General features: G+C 46.0%; 6 non-coding genes across 6 annotated transcripts; all 6 read right to left on the bottom strand.

The window, feature by feature from the left end:
- Nucleotides 1-643: 643 nt before the first annotated feature.
- On the bottom strand, nt 644-834 carry LOC130339192 (U2 spliceosomal RNA). Its single transcript, XR_008879603.1, has one exon. It is a non-coding gene; the product is annotated as a U2 spliceosomal RNA (small nuclear RNA).
- A 2,088-nt stretch (nt 835-2,922) lies between these two features.
- LOC130339191 (U2 spliceosomal RNA) lies at nt 2,923-3,113 on the bottom strand. Its single transcript, XR_008879602.1, has one exon. It is a non-coding gene; the product is annotated as a U2 spliceosomal RNA (small nuclear RNA).
- A 2,089-nt stretch (nt 3,114-5,202) lies between these two features.
- Nucleotides 5,203-5,393, bottom strand: LOC130339184 (U2 spliceosomal RNA). Its single transcript, XR_008879599.1, has one exon. It is a non-coding gene; the product is annotated as a U2 spliceosomal RNA (small nuclear RNA).
- A 2,087-nt stretch (nt 5,394-7,480) lies between these two features.
- Nucleotides 7,481-7,671, bottom strand: LOC130339172 (U2 spliceosomal RNA). Its single transcript, XR_008879588.1, has one exon. It is a non-coding gene; the product is annotated as a U2 spliceosomal RNA (small nuclear RNA).
- Nucleotides 7,672-9,760: 2,089 nt separating this feature from the next.
- Nucleotides 9,761-9,951, bottom strand: LOC130339160 (U2 spliceosomal RNA). The gene has a single exon (XR_008879577.1). It is a non-coding gene; the product is annotated as a U2 spliceosomal RNA (small nuclear RNA).
- A 2,093-nt stretch (nt 9,952-12,044) lies between these two features.
- On the bottom strand, nt 12,045-12,235 carry LOC130339148 (U2 spliceosomal RNA). The gene has a single exon (XR_008879566.1). It is a non-coding gene; the product is annotated as a U2 spliceosomal RNA (small nuclear RNA).
- Nucleotides 12,236-14,130: the final 1,895 nt, after the last annotated feature.

Raw genomic sequence — 14,130 nt, 5'->3', positions numbered from 1 at the left:
AACCCTCTGTACTTTGGTCTATATTGATGCGGGACATAGACAGCCAGCTGATGACCAATCCATTAGTGCAATGGATGGCTGGAAGCATTTGTCTTTGCCTTTGCAATACCACAGAAGCAATGCATGGTCAATGTACAGCAATGACACACCTGTGTGAACAGCCAGGAGACCCCCCCCCCCCCCCCCATGTTATGTTACATAGTTACATAGTTAGTACGGTCGAAAAAAGACATATTTCCATCAAGTTCAACCAGGGAATTAAGGGGTAGGGGTGTGGCGCGATATTGGGGAAGGGATGAGATTTTATATTTCTTCATAAGCATTAATCTTATTTTGTCAATTAGGAACATTCAGCACCCACCCGCTATCAAGGCAGCTGCCTATCATGTCATGCCCTACCTGCACAGGTGTGCTGGCTACTCAAATGATCCAATTAAGGAGGCCATTTAGTCAGCAGCAGCAGAAGTCCTGTGCCTGGACGCTCCAACAGCGGCCAGACACAAGCAGAAGCAGCAGAAGCAGCAGCAGCAGCACCACCTTTTGTTTTTTGGCTGCAGCAGCAAGGCCCACAGGGCTGGCTAGCTGGCTAGCCAGCAAGCAGGTAGCAATGAAAGTAGGAATCTTTCTTTTTAACCCTGTAAGGGGGTGGTGCACTGTACCCGAAGATACTGCCATATCGGGTCAATGCATAGGGCGACGGAAGCAAGCTTCGAAATCGGCCCCCGTTCTCAAAAATCCATTTAATATATGGTCCCCAGATAGGGGACGTATCAGATATTAAACTGATAAGAACAGATACTACACTTGATCTTAGCCAAAAGGCCGAGAAGCGATAACCGTGAAAGGGGCGGGCCCAACAAGGTCCCCTTCATGGGCACTATCACTGCTTGCTGTCAGGGAGGCTGCCAGACAATTTTCCATGCACACTCTGGGCTGGGGGGCAGTCAACCACCAGTACACACAGCAGAACCTAAACCCATACCATTATTGCTAAGCAGCAAGACAGGGGCCCATTGCACTCCCACGGGGCCTTTTTAAATGCAATCCATAACCCGGATTTGCCAGGAACCCTTCTTACTCCTCCTACTTGCATGTGACACTGGGCTTAGGATCTGCATAGGAAACACACACACAAGCACACACCTACCTTTGTTGCCTGCAGATGCCTCCTTGGCTGTCCCCAAACGGTATCAAACCAACACCCACGGGAAGCTGTAAGCATAGAGGACATGCCTGCACCCCATTGGACTTACCTGTGTGGGTTAAATCCGGGTTATTTGACAACCTATGGCGGTGATGGTTCTGCTCAGGCAGAGCAGTGCTGATGCTCCTCATAAAGCTGTCGCTGCTGTGAAGGTTCTAGGTGACATCACAAATCCCTATGGTTACATACACAACAAAGCTGGGTTGTTGTTGTTTACACTCTGCAAGGCCTGTGGAAGTGAGTGACATCATAGCACTGTAGTTCTGAGGGTTCTAGATGGATGCAACAATCTCCTGTTGCTTCTATGAAGGCCATAATAGACGACATCACCAAACAGCTCCATAGTCACATACACAGCAAAGGAGAGATGTTGTTTACACCTAGTGATGTCAGTGGTATTGAGTGACATCACAGCACAGTGCTAAGGCTCCTGGGCCTGGACACAGCAGCGGCTGCAATATCTCAACGGAGAATACGTTTATATATATGTGTGTGTGTGCGCGTATATATATATATATATATATATATATATATATATATATATATATTTCTCCGCCGAAATCACTTTTAAACCCATTTCCACCTTTTTTTCCCTTCTCTTCCTCTTACTTTTTTTTCACGTTTTTTTACGTTTTTCTCCTTTTCGCCTCTTTTCTGGGCGTATTATTCTTCTTTTTCTTCTTTTTTTTCGTCTAATGCATACCCCATCAGTGCAGCAATGCTTATTCAATACCGCCAGCAGATGGAGACACTGGGGGATAATTTTCTAAGGATTTATACTGATTTTTCCTGTCTGAATTTGTCGCACAGAAAGTTGCAGGCCAAATATGTGTGACATTTCTGCGACTTTAGCTTCTAGAGCATTTTTACAACATTATACATAGGTGCTGAATACATAAAAAGCGACTGTTCAGCGACAGACAAGTCGCATCGGCTGAAAGTAGGCCAGAATGTCAGTCCATGTTGGAGCAGGTTTAGATACAGTCTAAAGTATAGATCTCAAAGTCTGTGCACAGAATTTAGCAAGGGCCTCGCACCTTCTGATGCATCAGGTAGGTGCACAATAGCATAGCCTAACCCTCTGTACTTTGGTCTATATTGATGCGGGACATAGACAGCCAGCTGATGACCAATCCATTAGTGCAATGGATGGCTGGAAGCATTTGTCTTTGCCTTTGCAATACCACAGAAGCAATGCATGGTCAATGTACAGCAATGACACACCTGTGTGAACAGCCAGGAGACCCCCCCCCCCCCCCCCATGTTATGTTACATAGTTACATAGTTAGTACGGTCGAAAAAAGACATATGTCCATCAAGTTCAACCAGGGAATTAAGGGGTAGGGGTGTGGCGCGATATTGGGGAAGGGATGAGATTTTATATTTCTTCATAAGCATTAATCTTATTTTGTCAATTAGGAACATTCAGCACCCACCCGCTATCAAGGCAGCTGCCTATCATGTCATGCCCTACCTGCACAGGTGTGCTGGCTACTCAAATGATCCAATTAAGGAGGCCATTTAGTCAGCAGCAGCAGAAGTCCTGTGCCTGGACGCTCCAACAGCGGCCAGACACAAGCAGAAGCAGCAGAAGCAGCAGCAGCAGCACCACCTTTTGTTTTTTGGCTGCAGCAGCAAGGCCCACAGGGCTGGCTAGCTGGCTAGCCAGCAAGCAGGTAGCAATGAAAGTAGGAATCTTTCTTTTTAACCCTGTAAGGGGGTGGTGCACTGTACCCGAAGATACTGCCATATCGGGTCAATGCATAGGGCGACGGAAGCAAGCTTCGAAATCGGCCCCCGTTCTCAAAAATCCATTTAATATATGGTCCCCAGATAGGGGACGTATCAGATATTAAACTGATAAGAACAGATACTACACTTGATCTTAGCCAAAAGGCCGAGAAGCGATAACCGTGAAAGGGGCGGGCCCAACAAGGTCCCCTTCATGGGCACTATCACTGCTTGCTGTCAGGGAGGCTGCCAGACAATTTTCCATGCACACTCTGGGCTGGGGGGCAGTCAACCACCAGTACACACAGCAGAACCTAAACCCATACCATTATTGCTAAGCAGCAAGACAGGGGCCCATTGCACTCCCACGGGGCCTTTTTAAATGCAATCCATAACCCGGATTTGCCAGGAACCCTTCTTACTCCTCCTACTTGCATGTGACACTGGGCTTAGGATCTGCATAGGAAACACACACACAAGCACACACCTACCTTTGTTGCCTGCAGATGCCTCCTTGGCTGTCCCCAAACGGTATCAAACCAACACCCACGGGAAGCTGTAAGCATAGAGGACATGCCTGCACCCCATTGGACTTACCTGTGTGGGTTAAATCCGGGTTATTTGACAACCTATGGCGGTGATGGTTCTGCTCAGGCAGAGCAGTGCTGATGCTCCTCATAAAGCTGTCGCTGCTGTGAAGGTTCTAGGTGACATCACAAATCCCTATGGTTACATACACAACAAAGCTGGGTTGTTGTTGTTTACACTCTGCAAGGCCTGTGGAAGTGAGTGACATCATAGCACTGTAGTTCTGAGGGTTCTAGATGGATGCAACAATCTCCTGTTGCTTCTATGAAGGCCATAATAGACGACATCACCAAACAGCTCCATAGTCACATACACAGCAAAGGAGAGATGTTGTTTACACCTAGTGATGTCAGTGGTATTGAGTGACATCACAGCACAGTGCTAAGGCTCCTGGGCCTGGACACAGCAGCGGCTGCAATATCTCAACGGAGAATACGTTTATATATATGTGTGTGTGTGCGCGTATATATATATATATATATATATATATATATATATATATATATATTTCTCCGCCGAAATCACTTTTAAACCCATTTCCACCTTTTTTTCCCTTCTCTTCCTCTTACTTTTTTTTCACGTTTTTTTACGTTTTTCTCCTTTTCGCCTCTTTTCTGGGCGTATTATTCTTCTTTTTCTTCTTTTTTTTCGTCTAATGCATACCCCATCAGTGCAGCAATGCTTATTCAATACCGCCAGCAGATGGAGACACTGGGGGATAATTTTCTAAGGATTTATACTGATTTTTCCTGTCTGAATTTGTCGCACAGAAAGTTGCAGGCCAAATATGTGTGACATTTCTGCGACTTTAGCTTCTAGAGCATTTTTACAACATTATACATAGGTGCTGAATACATAAAAAGCGACTGTTCAGCGACAGACAAGTCGCATCGGCTGAAAGTAGGCCAGAATGTCAGTCCATGTTGGAGCAGGTTTAGATACAGTCTAAAGTATAGATCTCAAAGTCTGTGCACAGAATTTAGCAAGGGCCTCGCACCTTCTGATGCATCAGGTAGGTGCACAATAGCATAGCCTAACCCTCTGTACTTTGGTCTATATTGATGCGGGACATAGACAGCCAGCTGATGACCAATCCATTAGTGCAATGGATGGCTGGAAGCATTTGTCTTTGCCTTTGCAATACCACAGAAGCAATGCATGGTCAATGTACAGCAATGACACACCTGTGTGAACAGCCAGGAGACCCCCCCCCCCCCCCCCCATGTTATGTTACATAGTTACATAGTTAGTACGGTCGAAAAAAGACATATGTCCATCAAGTTCAACCAGGGAATTAAGGGGTAGGGGTGTGGCGCGATATTGGGGAAGGGATGAGATTTTATATTTCTTCATAAGCATTAATCTTATTTTGTCAATTAGGAACATTCAGCACCCACCCGCTATCAAGGCAGCTGCCTATCATGTCATGCCCTACCTGCACAGGTGTGCTGGCTACTCAAATGATCCAATTAAGGAGGCCATTTAGTCAGCAGCAGCAGAAGTCCTGTGCCTGGACGCTCCAACAGCGGCCAGACACAAGCAGAAGCAGCAGAAGCAGCAGCAGCAGCACCACCTTTTGTTTTTTGGCTGCAGCAGCAAGGCCCACAGGGCTGGCTAGCTGGCTAGCCAGCAAGCAGGTAGCAATGAAAGTAGGAATCTTTCTTTTTAACCCTGTAAGGGGGTGGTGCACTGTACCCGAAGATACTGCCATATCGGGTCAATGCATAGGGCGACGGAAGCAAGCTTCGAAATCGGCCCCCGTTCTCAAAAATCCATTTAATATATGGTCCCCAGATAGGGGACGTATCAGATATTAAACTGATAAGAACAGATACTACACTTGATCTTAGCCAAAAGGCCGAGAAGCGATAACCGTGAAAGGGGCGGGCCCAACAAGGTCCCCTTCATGGGCACTATCACTGCTTGCTGTCAGGGAGGCTGCCAGACAATTTTCCATGCACACTCTGGGCTGGGGGGCAGTCAACCACCAGTACACACAGCAGAACCTAAACCCATACCATTATTGCTAAGCAGCAAGACAGGGGCCCATTGCACTCCCACGGGGCCTTTTTAAATGCAATCCATAACCCGGATTTGCCAGGAACCCTTCTTACTCCTCCTACTTGCATGTGACACTGGGCTTAGGATCTGCATAGGAAACACACACACAAGCACACACCTACCTTTGTTGCCTGCAGATGCCTCCTTGGCTGTCCCCAAACGGTATCAAACCAACACCCACGGGAAGCTGTAAGCATAGAGGACATGCCTGCACCCCATTGGACTTACCTGTGTGGGTTAAATCCGGGTTATTTGACAACCTATGGCGGTGATGGTTCTGCTCAGGCAGAGCAGTGCTGATGCTCCTCATAAAGCTGTCGCTGCTGTGAAGGTTCTAGGTGACATCACAAATCCCTATGGTTACATACACAACAAAGCTGGGTTGTTGTTGTTTACACTCTGCAAGGCCTGTGGAAGTGAGTGACATCATAGCACTGTAGTTCTGAGGGTTCTAGATGGATGCAACAATCTCCTGTTGCTTCTATGAAGGCCATAATAGACGACATCACCAAACAGCTCCATAGTCACATACACAGCAAAGGAGAGATGTTGTTTACACCTAGTGATGTCAGTGGTATTGAGTGACATCACAGCACAGTGCTAAGGCTCCTGGGCCTGGACACAGCAGCGGCTGCAATATCTCAACGGAGAATACGTTTATATATATGTGTGTGTGTGCGCGTATATATATATATATATATATATATATATATATATATATATATATTTCTCCGCCGAAATCACTTTTAAACCCATTTCCACCTTTTTTTCCCTTCTCTTCCTCTTACTTTTTTTTCACGTTTTTTTACGTTTTTCTCCTTTTCGCCTCTTTTCTGGGCGTATTATTCTTCTTTTTCTTCTTTTTTTTCGTCTAATGCATACCCCATCAGTGCAGCAATGCTTATTCAATACCGCCAGCAGATGGAGACACTGGGGGATAATTTTCTAAGGATTTATACTGATTTTTCCTGTCTGAATTTGTCGCACAGAAAGTTGCAGGCCAAATATGTGTGACATTTCTGCGACTTTAGCTTCTAGAGCATTTTTACAACATTATACATAGGTGCTGAATACATAAAAAGCGACTGTTCAGCGACAGACAAGTCGCATCGGCTGAAAGTAGGCCAGAATGTCAGTCCATGTTGGAGCAGGTTTAGATACAGTCTAAAGTATAGATCTCAAAGTCTGTGCACAGAATTTAGCAAGGGCCTCGCACCTTCTGATGCATCAGGTAGGTGCACAATAGCATAGCCTAACCCTCTGTACTTTGGTCTATATTGATGCGGGACATAGACAGCCAGCTGATGACCAATCCATTAGTGCAATGGATGGCTGGAAGCATTTGTCTTTGCCTTTGCAATACCACAGAAGCAATGCATGGTCAATGTACAGCAATGACACACCTGTGTGAACAGCCAGGAGACCCCCCCCCCCCCCCCATGTTATGTTACATAGTTACATAGTTAGTACGGTCGAAAAAAGACATATGTCCATCAAGTTCAACCAGGGAATTAAGGGGTAGGGGTGTGGCGCGATATTGGGGAAGGGATGAGATTTTATATTTCTTCATAAGCATTAATCTTATTTTGTCAATTAGGAACATTCAGCACCCACCCGCTATCAAGGCAGCTGCCTATCATGTCATGCCCTACCTGCACAGGTGTGCTGGCTACTCAAATGATCCAATTAAGGAGGCCATTTAGTCAGCAGCAGCAGAAGTCCTGTGCCTGGACGCTCCAACAGCGGCCAGACACAAGCAGAAGCAGCAGAAGCAGCAGCAGCAGCACCACCTTTTGTTTTTTGGCTGCAGCAGCAAGGCCCACAGGGCTGGCTAGCTGGCTAGCCAGCAAGCAGGTAGCAATGAAAGTAGGAATCTTTCTTTTTAACCCTGTAAGGGGGTGGTGCACTGTACCCGAAGATACTGCCATATCGGGTCAATGCATAGGGCGACGGAAGCAAGCTTCGAAATCGGCCCCCGTTCTCAAAAATCCATTTAATATATGGTCCCCAGATAGGGGACGTATCAGATATTAAACTGATAAGAACAGATACTACACTTGATCTTAGCCAAAAGGCCGAGAAGCGATAACCGTGAAAGGGGCGGGCCCAACAAGGTCCCCTTCATGGGCACTATCACTGCTTGCTGTCAGGGAGGCTGCCAGACAATTTTCCATGCACACTCTGGGCTGGGGGGCAGTCAACCACCAGTACACACAGCAGAACCTAAACCCATACCATTATTGCTAAGCAGCAAGACAGGGGCCCATTGCACTCCCACGGGGCCTTTTTAAATGCAATCCATAACCCGGATTTGCCAGGAACCCTTCTTACTCCTCCTACTTGCATGTGACACTGGGCTTAGGATCTGCATAGGAAACACACACACAAGCACACACCTACCTTTGTTGCCTGCAGATGCCTCCTTGGCTGTCCCCAAACGGTATCAAACCAACACCCACGGGAAGCTGTAAGCATAGAGGACATGCCTGCACCCCATTGGACTTACCTGTGTGGGTTAAATCCGGGTTATTTGACAACCTATGGCGGTGATGGTTCTGCTCAGGCAGAGCAGTGCTGATGCTCCTCATAAAGCTGTCGCTGCTGTGAAGGTTCTAGGTGACATCACAAATCCCTATGGTTACATACACAACAAAGCTGGGTTGTTGTTGTTTACACTCTGCAAGGCCTGTGGAAGTGAGTGACATCATAGCACTGTAGTTCTGAGGGTTCTAGATGGATGCAACAATCTCCTGTTGCTTCTATGAAGGCCATAATAGACGACATCACCAAACAGCTCCATAGTCACATACACAGCAAAGGAGAGATGTTGTTTACACCTAGTGATGTCAGTGGTATTGAGTGACATCACAGCACAGTGCTAAGGCTCCTGGGCCTGGACACAGCAGCGGCTGCAATATCTCAACGGAGAATACGTTTATATCTATGTGTGTGTGTGCGCATATATATATATATATATATATATATATATATATATATATATATATATTCTCCGCCGAAATCACTTTTAAACCCATTTCCACCTTTTTTTCCCTTCTCTTCCTCTTACTTTTTTTTCACGTTTTTTTACGTTTTTCTCCTTTTCGCCTCTTTTCTGGGCGTATTATTCTTCTTTTTCTTCTTTTTTTTCGTCTAATGCATACCCCATCAGTGCAGCAATGCTTATTCAATACCGCCAGCAGATGGAGACACTGGGGGATAATTTTCTAAGGATTTATACTGATTTTTCCTGTCTGAATTTGTCGCACAGAAAGTTGCAGGCCAAATATGTGTGACATTTCTGCGACTTTAGCTTCTAGAGCATTTTTACAACATTATACATAGGTGCTGAATACATAAAAAGCGACTGTTCAGCGACAGACAAGTCGCATCGGCTGAAAGTAGGCCAGAATGTCAGTCCATGTTGGAGCAGGTTTAGATACAGTCTAAAGTATAGATCTCAAAGTCTGTGCACAGAATTTAGCAAGGGCCTCGCACCTTCTGATGCATCAGGTAGGTGCACAATAGCATAGCCTAACCCTCTGTACTTTGGTCTATATTGATGCGGGACATAGACAGCCAGCTGATGACCAATCCATTAGTGCAATGGATGGCTGGAAGCATTTGTCTTTGCCTTTGCAATACCACAGAAGCAATGCATGGTCAATGTACAGCAATGACACACCTGTGTGAACAGCCAGGAGACCCCCCCCCCCCCCCCCATGTTATGTTACATAGTTACATAGTTAGTACGGTCGAAAAAAGACATATGTCCATCAAGTTCAACCAGGGAATTAAGGGGTAGGGGTGTGGCGCGATATTGGGGAAGGGATGAGATTTTATATTTCTTCATAAGCATTAATCTTATTTTGTCAATTAGGAACATTCAGCACCCACCCGCTATCAAGGCAGCTGCCTATCATGTCATGCCCTACCTGCACAGGTGTGCTGGCTACTCAAATGATCCAATTAAGGAGGCCATTTAGTCAGCAGCAGCAGAAGTCCTGTGCCTGGACGCTCCAACAGCGGCCAGACACAAGCAGAAGCAGCAGAAGCAGCAGCAGCAGCACCACCTTTTGTTTTTTGGCTGCAGCAGCAAGGCCCACAGGGCTGGCTAGCTGGCTAGCCAGCAAGCAGGTAGCAATGAAAGTAGGAATCTTTCTTTTTAACCCTGTAAGGGGGTGGTGCACTGTACCCGAAGATACTGCCATATCGGGTCAATGCATAGGGCGACGGAAGCAAGCTTCGAAATCGGCCCCCGTTCTCAAAAATCCATTTAATATATGGTCCCCAGATAGGGGACGTATCAGATATTAAACTGATAAGAACAGATACTACACTTGATCTTAGCCAAAAGGCCGAGAAGCGATAACCGTGAAAGGGGCGGGCCCAACAAGGTCCCCTTCATGGGCACTATCACTGCTTGCTGTCAGGGAGGCTGCCAGACAATTTTCCATGCACACTCTGGGCTGGGGGGCAGTCAACCACCAGTACACACAGCAGAACCTAAACCCATACCATTATTGCTAAGCAGCAAGACAGGGGCCCATTGCACTCCCACGGGGCCTTTTTAAATGCAATCCATAACCCGGATTTGCCAGGAACCCTTCTTACTCCTCCTACTTGCATGTGACACTGGGCTTAGGATCTGCATAGGAAACACACACACAAGCACACACCTACCTTTGTTGCCTGCAGATGCCTCCTTGGCTGTCCCCAAACGGTATCAAACCAACACCCACGGGAAGCTGTAAGCATAGAGGACATGCCTGCACCCCATTGGACTTACCTGTGTGGGTTAAATCCGGGTTATTTGACAACCTATGGCGGTGATGGTTCTGCTCAGGCAGAGCAGTGCTGATGCTCCTCATAAAGCTGTCGCTGCTGTGAAGGTTCTAGGTGACATCACAAATCCCTATGGTTACATACACAACAAAGCTGGGTTGTTGTTGTTTACACTCTGCAAGGCCTGTGGAAGTGAGTGACATCATAGCACTGTAGTTCTGAGGGTTCTAGATGGATGCAACAATCTCCTGTTGCTTCTATGAAGGCCATAATAGACGACATCACCAAACAGCTCCATAGTCACATACACAGCAAAGGAGAGATGTTGTTTACACCTAGTGATGTCAGTGGTATTGAGTGACATCACAGCACAGTGCTAAGGCTCCTGGGCCTGGACACAGCAGCGGCTGCAATATCTCAACGGAGAATACGTTTATATATATGTGTGTGTGTGCGCGTATATATATATATATATATATATATATATATATATATATATATATATATATTCTCCGCCGAAATCACTTTTAAACCCATTTCCACCTTTTTTTCCCTTCTCTTCCTCTTACTTTTTTTTCACGTTTTTTTACGTTTTTCTCCTTTTCGCCTCTTTTCTGGGCGTATTATTCTTCTTTTTCTTCTTTTTTTTCGTCTAATGCATACCCCATCAGTGCAGCAATGCTTATTCAATACCGCCAGCAGATGGAGACACTGGGGGATAATTTTCTAAGGATTTATACTGATTTTTCCTGTCTGAATTTGTCGCACAGAAAGTTGCAGGCCAAATATGTGTGACATTTCTGCGACTTTAGCTTCTAGAGCATTTTTACAACATTATACATAGGTGCTGAATACATAAAAAGCGACTGTTCAGCGACAGACAAGTCGCATCGGCTGAAAGTAGGCCAGAATGTCAGTCCATGTTGGAGCAGGTTTAGATACAGTCTAAAGTATAGATCTCAAAGTCTGTGCACAGAATTTAGCAAGGGCCTCGCACCTTCTGATGCATCAGGTAGGTGCACAATAGCATAGCCTAACCCTCTGTACTTTGGTCTATATTGATGCGGGACATAGACAGCCAGCTGATGACCAATCCATTAGTGCAATGGATGGCTGGAAGCATTTGTCTTTGCCTTTGCAATACCACAGAAGCAATGCATGGTCAATGTACAGCAATGACACACCTGTGTGAACAGCCAGGAGACCCCCCCCCCCCCCCCCATGTTATGTTACATAGTTACATAGTTAGTACGGTCGAAAAAAGACATATGTCCATCAAGTTCAACCAGGGAATTAAGGGGTAGGGGTGTGGCGCGATATTGGGGAAGGGATGAGATTTTATATTTCTTCATAAGCATTAATCTTATTTTGTCAATTAGGAACATTCAGCACCCACCCGCTATCAAGGCAGCTGCCTATCATGTCATGCCCTACCTGCACAGGTGTGCTGGCTACTCAAATGATCCAATTAAGGAGGCCATTTAGTCAGCAGCAGCAGAAGTCCTGTGCCTGGACGCTCCAACAGCAGCCAGACACAAGCAGAAGCAGCAGAAGCAGCAGCAGCAGCACCACCTTTTGTTTTTTGGCTGCAGCAGCAAGGCCCACAGGGCTGGCTAGCTGGCTAGCCAGCAAGCAGGTAGCAATGAAAGTAGGAATCTTTCTTTTTAACCCTGTAAGGGGGTGGTGCACTGTACCCGAAGATACTGCCATATCGGGTCAATGCATAGGGCGACGGAAGCAAGCTTCGAAATCGGCCCCCGTTCTCAAAAATCCATTTAATATATGGTCCCCAGATAGGGGACGTATCAGATATTAAACTGATAAGAACAGATACTACACTTGATCTTAGCCAAAAGGCCGAGAAGCGATAACCGTGAAAGGGGCGGGCCCAACAAGGTCCCCTTCATGGGCACTATCACTGCTTGCTGTCAGGGAGGCTGCCAGACAATTTTCCATGCACACTCTGGGCTGGGGGGCAGTCAACCACCAGTACACACAGCAGAACCTAAACCCATACCATTATTGCTAAGCAGCAAGACAGGGGCCCATTGCACTCCCACGGGGCCTTTTTAAATGCAATCCATAACCCGGATTTGCCAGGAACCCTTCTTACTCCTCCTACTTGCATGTGACACTGGGCTTAGGATCTGCATAGGAAACACACACACAAGCACACACCTACCTTTGTTGCCTGCAGATGCCTCCTTGGCTGTCCCCAAACGGTATCAAACCAACACCCACGGGAAGCTGTAAGCATAGAGGACATGCCTGCACCCCATTGGACTTACCTGTGTGGGTTAAATCCGGGTTATTTGACAACCTATGGCGGTGATGGTTCTGCTCAGGCAGAGCAGTGCTGATGCTCCTCATAAAGCTGTCGCTGCTGTGAAGGTTCTAGGTGACATCACAAATCCCTATGGTTACATACACAACAAAGCTGGGTTGTTGTTGTTTACACTCTGCAAGGCCTGTGGAAGTGAGTGACATCATAGCACTGTAGTTCTGAGGGTTCTAGATGGATGCAACAATCTCCTGTTGCTTCTATGAAGGCCATAATAGACGACATCACCAAACAGCTCCATAGTCACATACACAGCAAAGGAGAGATGTTGTTTACACCTAGTGATGTCAGTGGTATTGAGTGACATCACAGCACAGTGCTAAGGCTCCTGGGCCTGGACACAGCAGCGGCTGCAATATCTCAACGGAGAATACGTTTATATATATGTGTGTGTGTGCGCGTATATATATATATATATATATATATATATATATATATATATATATATTTCTCCGCCGAAATCACTTTTAAACCCATTTCCACCTTTTTTTCCCTTCTCTTCCTCTTACTTTTTTTTCACGTTTTTTTACGTTTTTCTCCTTTTCGCCTCTTTTCTGGGCGTATTATTCTTCTTTTTCTTCTTTTTTTTCGTCTAATGCATACCCCATCAGTGCAGCAATGCTTATTCAATACCGCCAGCAGATGGAGACACTGGGGGATAATTTTCTAAGGATTTATACTGATTTTTCCTGTCTGAATTTGTCGCACAGAAAGTTGCAGGCCAAATATGTGTGACATTTCTGCGACTTTAGCTTCTAGAGCATTTTTACAACATTATACATAGGTGCTGAATACATAAAAAGCGACTGTTCAGCGACAGACAAGTCGCATCGGCTGAAAGTAGGCCAGAATGTCAGTCCATGTTGGAGCAGGTTTAGATACAGTCTAAAGTATAGATCTCAAAGTCTGTGCACAGAATTTAGCAAGGGCCTCGCACCTTCTGATGCATCAGGTAGGTGCACAATAGCATAGCCTAACCCTCTGTACTTTGGTCTATATTGATGCGGGACATAGACAGCCAGCTGATGACCAATCCATTAGTGCAATGGATGGCTGGAAGCATTTGTCTTTGCCTTTGCAATACCACAGAAGCAATGCATGGTCAATGTACAGCGAAGACACACCTGTATGAACAGCCAGGAGACCCCCCCCCCCCCCCCCCCATGTTATGTTACATAGTTACATAGTTAGTACGGTCGAAAAAAGACATATGTCCATCAAGTTCAACCAGGGAATTAAGGGGTAGGGGTGTGGCGCGATATTGGGGAAGGGATGAGATTTTATATTTCTTCATAAGCATTAATCTTATTTTGTCAATTAGGAACATTCAGCACCCACCCGCTATCAAGGCAGCTGCCTATCATGTCATGCCCTACCTGCACAGGTGTGCTGGCTACTCAAATGATCCAATTAAGGAGGCCAT

This window comes from Hyla sarda, unplaced genomic scaffold (assembly GCF_029499605.1).
Source record: "Hyla sarda isolate aHylSar1 unplaced genomic scaffold, aHylSar1.hap1 scaffold_537, whole genome shotgun sequence".
NCBI classification, from domain to species: domain Eukaryota; kingdom Metazoa; phylum Chordata; class Amphibia; order Anura; family Hylidae; genus Hyla; species Hyla sarda.
The sequence above is the reverse complement of the archived record's forward strand: the minus strand, read 5'-3'. Positions and strand labels throughout refer to the sequence as shown.